Source organism: Asparagus officinalis, chromosome 4 (assembly GCF_001876935.1).
Source record: "Asparagus officinalis chromosome 4, Aspof.V1, whole genome shotgun sequence".
Classification (NCBI taxonomy): domain Eukaryota; kingdom Viridiplantae; phylum Streptophyta; class Magnoliopsida; order Asparagales; family Asparagaceae; genus Asparagus; species Asparagus officinalis.
The window spans coordinates 123,043,816-123,060,085 of NC_033797.1; the positions used below are offsets into that span (position 1 = coordinate 123,043,816).

General features: G+C 38.5%; 1 long non-coding RNA gene across 1 annotated transcript; it reads right to left on the reverse strand.

Annotated features, from left to right (window-relative positions):
- Window positions 11,464-14,081, reverse strand: LOC109837449. The gene is made up of 3 exons (XR_002246280.1): window positions 14,026-14,081; window positions 13,597-13,661; window positions 11,464-11,544 (listed from the first exon to the last, which is right to left on the reverse strand). It is a non-coding gene; the product is annotated as an uncharacterized LOC109837449 (long non-coding RNA).

Here is a 16,270-nt window from a genome sequence, read left to right on the forward strand (position 1 = left end):
GTGAATAAATCCAAGCCAATCCGCATCAGGTCCAGCCCATTGGAGTTGATTTTCAAAGTTAGAATTGCAGCCCACATCGCGTTTTCATTTGATCAAAAGCCAAGTCTGCAGCCTATCAAGCAAGTCCGGCCCAATGACAATTTAATTTCCAATTGATTTTTTTTTGTGATTCAAAGCTGCACCTATCAGCAAGTCCGGCCCATTCTTCAAAATCAAAGCAAGTCGGCATTTGATTTTCACAACTGAAAATGAAATGCAACAACGGCCCATTGGAGCTTCCCAAAAACCAAAATGAAGAGCTGGCAAGTCCGGCCTACTCACAAATCCAATCTCCAGCAGCCGGTCCTCAATCATTTGATTTTCAAAAAGAAATGAAAATCCGGCCCATTCACAATCCCAATCTCAGCGAAAATCAAAGCGGTCCAGCAGCAACCATTGAAAATCCCACATTGCAGCGAACAAAGTCCGGCCTCCTTTCATTAAAATCCAAATCTTTGCATCCAAGTCCGATGATTTCAACTTTTTGCAGCCAAGTCCATTCAAAATTTGAGAAAAAATAGGAGGAGCTGCCATGTTGCTTTGGGACATTTGGGTTTTGGGCTTTTATAATTCAAATATTTCACTTGAGAAAAGAGATGAGATTTTTGGGATTATTCTTCATTAACCTGCAATTAAAGATAAAAGCAATTATTAGTGGTAATTTATTCATATAAAATAGATAATGAGGTATAAAATTATAATAAAATGTGATTATCATATATATATATATATATTATAATATATTTATTACTATATATAGCTATATATATATATATATATATATACATATATATATATATATTTGATTTTTATATTTGTAAGTTATTCTGATTAATACACAGTAGGTACATATGATATTAGCTTGATGACATTCATTGTTAAATAGTTGATGGAATTCGTTGTAAATAGTTGATGGCATGAGCTATAAATAGTTTATGGCATTAGCTGTAAATAGTTTATGGAAAGAGCTATAATTAAATGAAACTCCATATATCAAAGATGAGACCGGCAGCAACGTGTATTTATCATTGTTGACAAATAGTTAAATATTATCATTATTATTATTCCCACAACAAATAGCAAGTTAACAAGCTTGTACTATAATTCACTCTAACATACAAACATTCAAACCGAATAGAACATAGATTGTTGAAGTCAGGCCCCTGAACTTTTAGTTATAATGTTGGAGGTATTAACACCCGTCGTAGGAGTATGCGTTATATAGTAGCCTGTACATACACTGAGTTTTTGCATCCAAACGTGCCAGTATTTTTGCATATAATTCTGACAATCCTCATGTGTGTTGACTTATCTTGCTGGTAGTGCCTACCAAAATTTCCCCCTGATGCATAGGTTACTCCTCATAAATGGCATTAGATATCTATAAATAAATGGGTTTATTCGGTGAGTTATTTTCTCTAGATTCAAACATATCCCCCATGACCTTGTTTAAGTCCAGTAAGTTTTCATAAACTTCATTTCTAGCCAGTACAAATGATTTTAACAGATATGAAGAGTAGTTTTACTTATATCATTATGGATTAAAAATATATATTATATTATATTATTCCTTTAAGTATTTTATGGATTCTTGTAGACCTTGAATTATGTATGCTTTGTGACGATGATGTTGGATCACCTGATACTATGTTTGATCACCTAGTGACATTTAATAGGGTTGATAGTGCATGAAGATGACTTCCATAAAAAATATGATTTATAGGCGTGTCTTTCATAGCATGGTTATGCCCTCGATATTGATATCCCGATATGAGGTTTTTTCTTGGCTGTTACTATTATAGCATCGACTAGACGATGCACCCCTCTTGATTGGACATATTCTGGGTTACGGTTATCTTTCATAATTTTACGGAAGCCGTTCTACGATAACTCTATGGTTAGTGCACAACATTTCGTGCACAATCACTTAGATTAAACATAAAACATGGGGTTTATAAAGGAGAATTAGAAGGAGAATATAACATGTATATAAACGGGTACATGCACATTCCTGATATCCTGAGTTATATATACATGGGCCAAAGGGCCAATACTTAACTTAAAACCGTGTTCTCGGGACAGTTTACGGGGAACTGGTTTATATACATGAAATTATTCTTCTCTAATTCAAATAATATCTAAAATAATAATAATACTCTTGTATGTTTGGTGATAGATATTATCTTGATCTCTTTGTTAGGATTTTCTTTCATCACTGTGATTTAGAATTCATCTTTTCTTTATATGCCACTTACACTTACACACGCACAATTCCCTCATTTTACATGCTTGTTGGGGGTTTTCTGACTCCCCTGGAGTTTGCATGTCCCAACCTCAGAAATTATTCTTTCTTCGCAGGACCGAGAGTATTTCGAGGAGCAGGCTCAGCGGCAGTGATCACCGTTTATCCTATCAGTTCTCCAGTTCAGTTGATTTAGGCAGTTTTTCGGTTAAGGTTTTCTCTTGAGTCACATGTGACTTTTCTAGACTATGAATGTAAAATTTTCTTATCTCTTTCCTATCATGAATTGTTGTGACTCGTATTTGGACTCCGTCTTTTGGAGATTTCTTCATCTATACATTTCTTTTATTATCTTGGTTACCTGCTCTATTGTGTAGTTTGGTTTTATTTTGTTATACAATACGATCTAGAGGCGTGAATGTGGCTGAATGGTTGTATTGTCAGCCGAGTCATGTTCCATAACTATTACATTTGGAACTGTGGCATGACATGTACCACCTCAATCTGTCCACTCTTGAGCTCATCCAGTTCACTCCACTTGGTGGCGACCTACAGCTCGGTCTCTTCTCGAGCCTCACTATGAGCCATTGTCTCCCTCTGGAGCATGAAGAAGAGGTCTGAGGATTGTGCATATCTACTAAATAACTCAATCCTATGAGTGCCCCTCTAATAAGATAGCTCCGAAGAGCTTGATGAAGAACGGTGTCGGGTACTCCGCTCAACAAAATTTGATCTTCATACATGAAGATGTTCTCGAGGCCCCCATAGAGGGTCCAACATGGGGGACCTCTATAGGTTGCTCTTCAAAGACCAAAATAATGGCTAGAGCTAAATTTGCTTCGGTGGTTGGTGTATAAGAGATGCCGGTAGCTTGAAGCATGGCATTGCCGAAGAGGTCCTCACAATAGCGAGACCCATTGTAGGTTCGGATCTTCTCCAGACCTAGCTTATCTACATCCAATAGGTTCACCGCCATCAAGCCCTCTTTCTTTATCTCTAACCATGAGGAAGAAGCTAGAATTGGGTCTGCACTAAAGAGAAAAAAGAATTTCTCCAGCTTCAAGCCCTATTTCTTTATCTCTAGCCATATCGAGCAAGCTAGAATCGTGTCAGCAATGAAGAGAAAAGAATTTCTCCTTCCACCCCTTATTTGTGTCAATGTTGTTGGAGACTAGTTGGAAGCCGTTGACAATCTGTAGATAGAAGTGGTCATCGCCTTTATCGGCCTTAGCGCATAACAGATAGCCTAAAATGCCTAATGTTATCTTGATGTTCACTCGATGGCATATGATGACGAAGACGACCAAAAAGGCAATGGAGTTAGGCTTCAACTAAACCAGCAATACACCAAAGCCATGAAAACCCGCTGGAGCAATAGGTGCAGTGGCAGACAAAGGCCGAAGTCAAAGTAGTGCCAATACATTGATACCAGATCACCACTATGATGATAGAGAGTGTGATCTTTCACCAGAACTAACAAGGTGAAGGCGCTTGTGATATCAAAGTCCTTAGCATACTATTCAAGATGGGTCTGCAGCAATGTCGACTTATGCTTGTGAAGTAGTGCAATTCTAGTCTCATTACGAATGGTGGAGGGTTAAGCTGGAGGCCATCGCTGTAGTCAAAGATGATGATCAGAAGTAGCAAAAGTCTAAGAAAAAATAGCCAAAATTCTCACCAACAAAACTTAAAAATTTTCTAGGGTTTGGAAAGTCAAAGAAGGCATTGGAAGGAGTGGATATATATAGGCGTGGACAAATGACATAATACGCAATCTCAATGGCCAGCTTAGTTTCCTATAAAGCCATGACGGACTTTAAAAATAAAGCAACTCCTCATAAATCGAGGAGTCAGCCTATCGAATGAAGCAAAATATCTTCTGTTTATGTACTAGTGATCACACAGTCAATATGTATCCGTATTTGGATAAGTTTATTAAGGATTGATGAGAAATCGCTTTCTTCTCTGACTTTATGTCTGGTTCTAGAATTAGAAATCTGAAAAATATTCACATGTATAAATTCGTGAGAGGATGGGGCTTGGTTCCTCCATTGTATCTCCGATGATCAAGTTAGCTGATGAACTTGAGTGGGGTAAATAAGAACTATGAGAGTTCTTGTGTGTGTGTAGTATGATTTACAATTTTAGAGAATTTAACTTAGAATTAGATCCTCTCTCAGATCTTCCCCTAGATCCCTCTGTAAAGACAGAATAGTACATGTATTTATACCTAGGGTATAATGGTAGATTGGTCACTTCCGTCGACTATAGGAAGGTGGTGGCAAAGTGTGGACTGGAAACTTCGTCATCGCTTACTTTATAGGTGTCAGCTGGCGAGTGGGGGAAGGATCACTTCAGTATTAAGTGAGAAGTGAGCGGTAGCAGGACGGTGGCCCATATGGTCCAATGAGTCATGAAGACTATCAAGGCTAGATGCATGATGCACCTGCCATGCATTAAATGTGATGTTGACACATTGCTAGTGAGGATAGGCTCGAGGAAAAGGTTATCCTTTAGCTTCGCTGAGAAGTAACGCCTTTCGAGTCGTCTGGCAAACGGTCGAGTGGGCTCATTGTGAGTCATCTTCGACAAAGGAGGGCGACAAATACCGCCTTTCGATTCAACATGAGGGGGTGTCGACTCGACAGGTCGGATGAGTTGTCGTCCCTACAAGTCTCTGGCCGCTAAGATAATTGTGGCATAACATGCAAAAGTACACTTGTCTGTTGCTCGGTACTGAGTTGCACTAGGGCGAATGGGAATACCATAACATCTTCAAACTACTACACATGATCTGTACTAACATCAAAATGTCACATCACAATTGTCTTTCAAAAAAGGCAATTTAAATCCACGAGGAGGTGAAAAGGTGGAACGGATCAGTTTCTCTCGAACTCAATTTACCCAAGTTCGATTGAGTGGGGCTAGTGTTGTTCCTAAAAATTACTAAGTCTAATGAATTCTTGAGAACCGGCCATGTGTCCTGATTAACTGGCCGAGTCCTATAAATCTAAAAACATGATCCAGATTTTAGCATCGTCGGTCTTCCTAACAACCTAAATCTGAGTATAAAGGCGTATTCAAGTCGGGATCTGCTAGAAGAACCCGAATCCGAGATGAAAGGCGTCTTTTACTTTGGCCCTCACTGAGGAATGTCTCGAATGATAGGACGACCTATCAACTTCAATAGTCATACTCAGCCACTCAATCACCATCAAATTTAATACTGGGTCAGAGTCATTATGACTCTTCGGATCGAAGTTATGACTCCTCTAAAGACGCCAGCACATTAGTCGTTTTGTCAATATCGCATTAAACACAAAGGTGACTCATTCAAACAATTGTCGACATGTGTAAAATGTAGTCTGATTAGCCAACTGCGCCGACCCAATCAAATCAGTAATGTACCCATGCCAACCCTCTACGAATAGTGAGCAATCTCTACTATTCTAAAATAATCAAAAATTGCTATATAACACCCTAAAACTGGATTCCACAAAGGACAAATTTTTAAAATCACCCTTTTTGCCATTTTATACAGTAAAATCGACCCCATGTGAATATATTCAGCAAAATCGACCCTTTTCTTTTGAAAATGGTCGATTTTGCTGACTGAAAAATTTTAAGATGAAATTGCACGGGACTAGCAGTCCCGTGCAATGGATTCCTTTACCCGTGGCAATTTTTTTTTTAAACAAACGAATCTTTCATTCTCTCTCTTCATCTCATTCTTTCTTCTTCTCTCTCTCCTCCATTCCCCAAGAAATCCAACCCAGCTCCTCCACTCTCTCTTCGTTCTCCTCTCTCAACCCGCATCCCCAGCTCCTTGAGCTTCGCCCACAGCCCTCGAGCTCCAGCCGAGCCCATCGCCGCCTCGACCTCCACCTCAGCACTCTTCTCTGCCTCCCCGTCAAACCATCTCCAACAATCTCGGCTCTGCTTGCCGTAGTTGGGAGGAGTTTGCCGGTCGTCGGTGGTGTCTCGGTGGGGATCCGCAGTAGAGCTGGAGACGTGGCTGTCGTCGGACAGCGGCGAGGTGATGAGGGTGGAGAGGAGCTTGTGAAGGGCGCGTCTGCGTGCTGCAGCGACGCATGAGGAGTGACGCGCGTTGCGTTTCGTCGGGTCTAGTGACGGTTGTGTAGAAGGAGAGTGAATGGCGGGCTTGTGTGCGCGGGGGTTGAGCGGAGGTGTGCTGTGGAGGGCGCGGCGTGGTGCTGGTGGGGCTGCCAGGAGGAGTGGCGTGTAGATGGAAAAGCGAGGATGCGCGGCGAGTTACTTCGCGACCCTCGACATTCAGTGTGGCAAGTTTTGTGGAAGACAAATTTTGCCTCTTGCATCAGGCAAAAATTTTTCTTTTTTTTTTAAACTCACAAAAGAGACAAAAAAATTAAGGGGGGGGGGGGGCGGCGTCAATTAGCCAATACTATAGTGAGGTTATCCGCATAAATAGAAGTATAGGGTTAATTGTGAACAGACCTCCCATAGTATCAACCAACTGCGTATAGACGCCATGTAGTTTCATTTGTGTAGATAGATCCATTGGATGAATTCTTCTGACCCTTAAAACAATCAAAGAATTTTTATAGGGACAGATAGACCTCTTACAACTCTATCAGTGAGGATAGATTTCTAATCACTCTTTTCTTTTCTTTTCTTTTTCTTTTCATTTTTTTACTGGTAAAAGAGATGAAAAAGTTTTCTACTGGTAAAAGAGATGAAAAAGATAAGGGGATGTATTGGCACTTAGACCAATACTGCAGTGAATCTTTTCACACATATAAAACTAAGCGGATTTCTACTAGTAATTGAGTGATGCCACATAAAGTCTATTCGCAATTAACTTTATAAAATAAGATGATGAATGGCTGGAAATAATTTTATATATCAATGAACTATTATTTCCAGTAAGTCACATCTATCCTATATGTTGAAGCCAAGGCCCCTTTTGCATGTTACTCACATTCTTGGATATTTGGGAATATCCTCATATTTATGGGGGAAAACGACAGAAATATCCACAAACTGTGGGGGAAATCAACATAAAAAATCCCTAAGAAACCATGAAAATGCCCTCAAACGTGGCAAAAGTAGCAACCGAACAAACTTGTATATGATCCCTTTATAATTCAATCACGACCCTCATACACGTTCTAGGTTTGTGTACTAGAACATTAATGATCTCTTAAATACACGACGTCAACAGTACTTGTTTTGCGAGAAAATTGCACACTAGGTATTTATAATAAAATAAGCAGTTATTGAAAAAAAAAACAATGAAGGTTTACGTGTGTTACGTATGTGTATATGAATCTTAATTAAGGGTACATGATACAACAAAACTTTATCATAAAAAGTTTTCATTTCTATGATAAAGTTTTCATTTCTATGAGCAAGTTCTATCATAGAAAGTTTTCATTAATTAGATTTAAGAGTGATCCAACGAAATTCCCCCATCTTAATACCTACATTCAATGAATATTCAGGGATAACCACCACGGAGAGGGTCCTATCCACCCACGTCAGTACTAAACCAGTGGGTCCACTTGGGCCCCACGTTCTGATCTCATGTGGTCCCCGCAAGAACCTACCCCACCACCCAACATCTCCAGCTGTCATTGTGGAGGCCAATTTCTCGTGCTGCCGGCTCAAGGACCACATGTGACTCACCCACTTCCTCATCCGGGCCCACAACCGTCTCCCTCCCCCACATATTTTCTGCGCACCTCCTAGGGCCCCACCGCGAACACCCACAATATAAGCAAAAAACTAATAGTATTTTTCTACAAGATTTGTTCAACTCTAGCCTTTTACGCAAAACCTCCATAGACTTTAGAAATTTCACTTTACTTATCAAGAGTTTCTTAAAGAATGTACCAAAATTAGCGTAGCAATTAACAATGAATAGACGGGAACCCGCGGCAACGGAACAGCTATTCCCACTTCACTTGTTGCATACAAAACGGCATTTTTAAAAGTTGAAGTGCCCATTCACAAAGAGTTGTAAAAGAACATTTAAATTTTTAGGAGGTCCATTTTCCAAAAAGTTGTTAAGCCACGGTGATTCAGGCTTAGGTGAGGGGAAAAAAAAATTATCATTGCGCGCTACAGTAGTTATGTTATCAACTACAACAACAAATATCGACCATCGCTGACGACACATGAGAATGAGCATTTCATTCTATTCTATCTTAACATATTCCCGAAATTCCGAGTACCAAATGAGATTCCGAGTACCAAATGAGACGTTAGAATTTGACCATGTCTTTTAAGAAAGAGAGATTAAGAAGAAAGATTAATCTACTTAGCCCATTTGCTTACCCGAATAGCTAAATTAATTAACTCGTCGGCTAGATTTATTTTAATTCTTATGACTCTTTTTAGTGTTTTGGTAGAGAATAAGTCCTTTTTTTTATAAATACTATTATTATTTCCAACACGTCTAATATGCCTGGCATATTAGTAAACCTCTACTTTTAGGAGATTAATTACTATTAACTTACATTAACTACCATTAGAAAGTTAACTTTATCCATCTATAGTTTTTGCAATTGGCAAATGAAGAGGGGTTAATTCAGTCTATTTCCTTTGTACAATATTTTATTATTTCATAGGTTAAGGAGGGTCTCATTTTAACCCTTATCTAATTCGTTGGCCAATGACACCTCAAATTCTACTAAGTAGTAAAATACCCTTGAACATATTAAGAACGTATGAGCATGAGTATGTTGTTAACTTTGTAAGTAATTTTTCTTAAAAGTTCAGATAAGTTTATGGGAACTCTCTAAATAAGAGGGGGTTTGTGAAATGTAAAAAGTGTAAGGGTCTTGTACCAAAAAAAAGGGGGATAAAGATATGGGGTTTCAAGAATTTACGCAAAAGTTAATTCTAAGGGAAAATCAAAAAAGATAAATAAAAATTCAACGAACACCGTCACTAAAACAACAATAAAATACAGGTAAGGGAGGTTCTACGAAACTTCTACAGTTTAAGAGAGGTCTTCGGGGACCCCAAAGTTTGGGGAGGTATTATAAAATTCGAACAACCCATCAATCCAAACAAAAGATCCACTAGAATCGTAAACAGATCATCTTCACTAAAGCTACGGTTAAATTTCATAATAACAGTCGGAGAAGAGATAAAGGATTAGATCTCAATCAGTTAAAAAAAAACAAAAAGACAAAAAATTAAAAAAAAAAAAGTTAACGAACCCTAATTCTCCGTACTACTATCGGACAACCTCTCCTCATCCTCCCCATCCTCCTCTTGCGCGCCGCCTCCCCCATCAACCTCAGCACCTCTTCCCCCCTCCCCCTCGATGCGGCGCCGGCTGAACCTCGCCGGAAAAACACCTCCTTCATCGCCCCCAGGTCCACCATCCTCGGCCCCCGGAAACGTCTCCATTCACCTCCTGCCTCCCGCCCGCCGCAGCAGCCGCCGGAGCCGGTATCATCCCAACACCGCCGCGCCCACATCAGCACCATCCCGCCCCATCGGCATCCGAGCCAGCCCCGATCGACATCGGCCACCGAGCTCACCGCCCTTCGTCGCTGCCCAGCTTCCTCCTCTTTCTAATACTCTCGTCCGTCGACGAGGTTACGGAGCCGGAGCTCGGCCCTCGTTCGGATCCTCAGAGTCCCGTCGACCTGGTCGCTATGGCGGAACGTGCACGCTTCCGGTACGGCGATGATCGCGGGCCTCGGCGTGCTGGATGAGCCATCGGATTCGTTCGACCTCCGACTTGTCCGAGCTCGCGCGTGAGCTGAAAGATCCGCCGACGCGCAGGCCGCCGGCATGCGAATCACGCGGCCGCGCCTGCAACCTATTCGTATGTCGAGTCCTTCGTTCCTCGCGCGGCCGCCGCTGCCACGATCTGGAGCCGCCCATCATGTCGACGCGGCTCCGGCTTCGCGATTATCAGGCGGTGGCATCCGCCGGAGCTATATCACCGCTCCGCGGCCGTTGACGTCATCGGCATCGAGTGAGTGCTTCGTCCCTCGTCGTCTTGATCCTGGAGAGTTTGAGTCCATTAAAACCCTAAGAAATCGAGCGGAGGGGGCCGTCTGTTTTTATCCTTGCTGGACCCCTTGATCCAACGGTGGGGTCCGGGTTTTTTAGTTTGAACCGACCCCACCATGGATGATCTGGACCGTTGGATCGAGGTGGGGTTTGGACGGTGGGGATTCGATGGTGGTAGGGGTGTTTTGAGAAGGTTGTGGGAAATTACTAATGTAAACTTTATGCGCACCCGGGTACTCGTAACTACTCTTTGGTATGTTAGTGCTGGGTCCTTTTTGTGTGGGCCCGGCCCGTGTACTTTTAATGAAAAGTTTTGGGACCTGAAAAGGGACTAGGGATTTGACCGAAACCTTTTCAATAGAGAAATGACTTATGTCATGTGTGATGGCTAAGGGTGGAAATTGTGTCACATCATTGTATATGAGGGAATCATCTAATATGGCACATGATACTCATTAATCTCATATATATATAGAGAGAGAAAAATAGGTATGCTTGGAACTAAGCACAAATTTTGTGTTTGGCAGTGAAGTGGCATATTCCCCTCCACTCGTTCAAATAGAGGACCATATTTACATGTATTGAGGAGTGCATGAGGATATGCAACTATTTGAATGAGTGGAGGGGGAAGTGACACCTCACTACCAAGCATAACTTTTTATGCTTGGTACCAAAAATTCCTACTTGGATTGAACATTAAATCTTTTGTGTCCTATAACAAAATAATATGACCAGCATTCAAGATAGAATACAATAGAATTGGTTCAGCAAGTGCAATATGTTTTCAAGAAAATACATGTCAAGTAGCATAGACAATTATCTAGCATCGGTTAATCACTATGAAGTCAAGCTCTTCTCATGTCTTCTTAAGAGAAAGGATTGAGTCTTGAAAGAAGACCCCAACCGAGCAATACATTCTTGAAAAAATGGGTGATTACAATCTACTTACAGATAATTATCAAAATCCCCAGCCAAAGAATAAAATGAAGGGTATCTCTCATTACATCACACCAAAAAAACATAAAATTCCCTAGCTGTATACATAAAAAAACCTATCAAAACACCTCCTAACATACTCACACAAAAAAATTGGAACATTAGCAACATTTAGCAACAAAATATAGAGCTTAAAAACATCTCCATTCACCAAAGACCTGACCTCAGCTAAATAACATCAAATTGTTGATCTCCTAGCAGCTCCCCATGTCTCTTACTGTTTCGCCATGGTTTTATGGTCATAGGAAAGGCTAAAACAATAAGGACATATCAAGACATATAACCGTTTGAACACAAAGTTAAAGGAACATGAAACAGGGATGTATAGGGGATTAGAGCAGATCACCTAAGTACTGATTGAATCATTGATAATGAGCAAACCGATATAGAAATAAATCTCTCCTATAAAGAACATTCTTTTTAAACAAATACCCATTACATCTACAATATTTCTTACATTATAATATCTGCCAACATGTCTTACATTAACATCTATAATATTTGTTATGCTATAGAGTCTATCAATAGAATAATTAAGCTAATAGACGCAAATGCGTTTTGGCTAACTATCATTCTCTAAGTTATCATATGACTTGTAGCCTGTAAGCTTAATAATTTCCTTTAGCAATTGCATTATCAATTTTTATATGTATCATGAAATTAGTATTTTCCTTATAGTAATTCCAATTGGCATTTGAGCTCATATTTGCTTACATGAATTAAGATATTGCAAGATATTTGATAATGTCCATTTAGTAAAAGTTTACTCTCTAATAGGAATTTCCAAATTTCAGAATCTTTAGTATATAACAATTGAGTCAATTACAATTATTATTAAACAACTAAAAAAGGAAAGGGAAAAAAATAAAGCTCTCTAGACAAAATATATTAAACTACTATATCTACTTATAGTTCTAACAAATGAGCGAAAGGGATATAGCCTATGATGATTTGTTGAAGGTAAAAAAGGTTAAATTAATTTTTTTTTAAATTCGAGCCCAAGGTATTTATGATTATAATAATATATCATTATATCTGTGAATTTTAAGGTATATGCAAAATTTCACAAGGTTCAAATCTCTCTAACCCAATTTATTTTATTTCATCAAGTACTATAAGTGCACATTATCACTTACACTGATATGAACAGTCTCAAATCTTTTAACTTAATACATAAGCATGATTTGACAAAATCTTGTGGTTAGTTATGCTCAACAAGCTCATGACCAAGGATAAAGTTAAAGCTTGGGGGAGAACAGATGATGCACACGGTAACCTTTGTGGGTTCATAATAAAATTGTTCAGCATTTGTTCTTTAAATGCTTATTTTCAGCTCAAATATGTGATCAAATACTATCATATATGAGGCTACAAGGAAGACATAAGTCTTGGATTAGATTCCGGCCTTGGTATAAGACTCTAGAGGGAAGAAAAGGTCCAGGTTCAAGGCATAGAAGAGCTCTGCTTGTAGCAACTACATACTATATTTAGCAAGAACGAAACTTCGGACAATTTAGAGGCATTAGCAATTCCCTCGCAGGATTACTCAATAAAATTCACAGCTTGATGGCCTGCAAAATTTAGAGGCATTAGCAATTCCCTCGCAGGATTACTCAATAAAATTCACAGCTTGATGGCCTGCAAACTTGGTGATTTTAAATGACACTAACTTACTTGATGGCCTGCAAACTTGGTGATTTTAAATGACACTAACTTATATTTGTATATTGTTCTCTCATGCATCATTGTGATGTTTTTTCTTGCTGTTGGAAGCCTACTTTTGTTATACTTTGGAATGCCTAAGTACCCTTGTACACCTGATAATCAGTGAAATATTCTTTACCTATGAAAAAAAATTCATCACTCAATTTGGTACTCAATCGGATGTCGCATTCCTATCTCACACAACTTGGATGAAGTATTGCCTTCTTAGTGATAATGCTTCAGAGTATTATGGATTAGCTAGATGTATTGCAAGCTTGCAACTTTGCAAGAAGCCTTAGAGCTTGAGTAAAATAAAGAATTTTCACTTTCAAATGGCCATGAAAGATTAACATAGAACCACATTGCCATACTAAGCTAAAGCTAATGAGTCTTACATTTAAGCAAAATAAAATTTAGTGGGATAGCAATGCATCTAATCTATGAAGTGTAATTATAAGCAAAAGTAAGAGATATTCTCCTTAATTTTTAAATAGGAGTAAAAATTTTGAACGATCATTCTGATATCAAATAGTTACTCAAAGCTAATCATAACATAATCATACAATTTAAAAAACAAACATTGGTAATGTAAGTCTTACCCTTGATTGATCCACCTCTGGATCTACCAGGGAAACCACTCCTGCAAGTGTTTCAAGTGTTGTCCCTGCAACTGTACAAACATGAAAAGTGATCAGTTTGATCAGGCACAATAGTAGTTGTACTTAGAAGTTACAACATTAACATGAGACGATTTCCAGCCAATCAAAGTGAAGCAATAATTACAAAAGACATAAACTGGTAAATGTAGCATCTAGTGTTAAGTTATTTTCAACATAGATACCAAGAAAGGTAAAAGATTTCAGTACCAGTAACATAAGTGCTGGATTCAGCACTGCTAGAATCATATCGCCATCTTCCATCACTTTGACTAAGCGACTGAGGAAATAATGGTTTAAGTTATACCTCTTCACTAAATGGAAAAGTAACAAAAAAACAAAAAGAATACATAGGAGTTGAAAGCTTATCACCTTTATGGAATCAAAAACACTACTGGCATCTGACAGTGACACATCAAAACCTTGATCCTGCATCAGAAAAATAAAAATATGTTTTTTATGTTTATAAAGTTTCAAATAATAACAGAACACATTGAAGATCAAAGAGAAGGCAATTAAGGATGTAACTATATCAATAGAAATAGAACTCGAGCATAATAAACTTGTGTATCAGCTGGAATAATAACAAACAATTTAGTACAAAACAAACAATGCAATGTCTAATTTGAACTCACAGGATATTTTCGGTAAATAGTATATACAACACATTATACGAAAGAATATACCGAGATCATAAGTAATCACGAGTTCTTCATCAATCTCAAGGCTCCACTCCTCAACATGCAATCTCTCTGCCAAATTCCCTCACTCATAAAACTCAAAGAAAAACAAATAATTTGGAGGCCTCGCATGAGCAACAACCAACTTAGCCAATCAAGGATGATCCACTTCACTTCACGCTAAAAAAAACCAACATCAAAATTATCCATATTGGTCAACATGGGCACTCCCAAAATCTCAACTTTAAGCGAAAACCACCTAAAGGAGTGTAAACTTTCTTACCACCACAGTTGAAGTTCTACTCTCCGGCCATCGAGCCTCACGTCGTAGACGGTGCTTTCAGAACCTTTTGTTTGGTGAAATCAAAGGAGAGTCTCAGAATGGACTAACAGAAAATTAGAGAAAAGACATAGGGGGTTTGGTGAAATTTTACCTTTAGCGATAGGGGAGAGGAGAGAAAAGGAAGAGGGAGGGAGATGGAGGGGGATTGACTTGCTCGAGCAGCTCTCTTCAAACAAAACGGGAGGTGTGCAATTCCACAATTCTCTTCAACAAAAAGAAGATGTATGGGTAATTCAATATCAGCATAAAAATTTTGGGGGAAAAACAATTTCTTTTTTTAGCTAATAAAGATACCTTACTGGTTTTGGCATCAATCTAACATCTAAGAATGTTGTTCAATCTCAATGCATGAAACACATCCTTCGTTGTAGAAGAAGACCGAGTTTTTCCACAACAAGCGGGCATGTTGCCAGGCTACTTTCGGAAACCTTTTCAGTCCTAGAATCAAAAATGTTCTCACTGTTCCATGCTATATTTAGCCTCTTCATTTCGTAACAAATTTTCCATTAATTCTTAAGTAAAAAAAACTCATAACTTGTGACAATTAGTTGGAATTTATTGGGTGTGAAGGCTTTTGATTTTATAACTCATTTTATAAATTCTTAATAATAATTAAAAACACCTCATAAATTTGGCCATTAATTAGATCCAAATTAACTTTGTTATATTTACAAAAGTTGAAGGGCAATTTGGGGTAGTGAAAGTTTTTCTAGTACTCCCTCTTTTAAAGGGTAGATGATAGATGATATAGAGGAAAGTTTTTTATGATAACAACAATAATAAAATCCAAAACAACGTTAAACTTTATTGTTGTTGATTAAACAACTTTCCTCGCTTGAAGTTCTTTGTATCTAGAACATCATCACATTTGCCTCATTTTTTCGATTTTGCATTTCCATTTATCTCATGCATCTCATTATTGAAACGCGTGCCACTCGGGCAGTTATCAAAGTTGACTACCGCCTTCTAACATCAGCTGTAGTGGGAGACTCGTCGCCATTGGATTTGCATAATATTAGATTTTCCGTATATTAAAGGGAAATTTATTTTTTAAAATATGTAAAGGAGGCGCAGTACTACAAACATGGCGAGGTATTTTTATGTGAATATAACAAGGGTTTAAGGTTTTTACTGTTTGTTTAAGTTTGAGTTTCTGTTTACAAAGGAGGAAGTTTTCACTGTAGATTGAGGGATTCATTCTCAATCTTCTTCATCCTCTTCTTTGTGTTCATAGAGAAGTTTTCTAACTCTTTTCTCTAGCAATTTCATTATTGATTTTCATATTCTTATTATTGCTAGTTTGCTATTTGAGTTAGATTTTATTTTATCTCATTGTTACACACACCCACTTGAGCTTATTGTATTTCCATTCATAATATATTTTGGGTTGGTAAGTCTTCTTTGTGTTCATAGAGAAGTTTTCTAACTCTTTTCTCTAGCAATTTCATTATTGATTTTCATATTCTTATTATTGATAGTTTGCTATTTGAGTTAGATTTTATTTTATCTCATTGTTACACACACCCACTTGAGCTTATTGTATTTACATTCATAATATATGAGCCTAGGGAGAGGTTGTAACCGAGAACTTGAG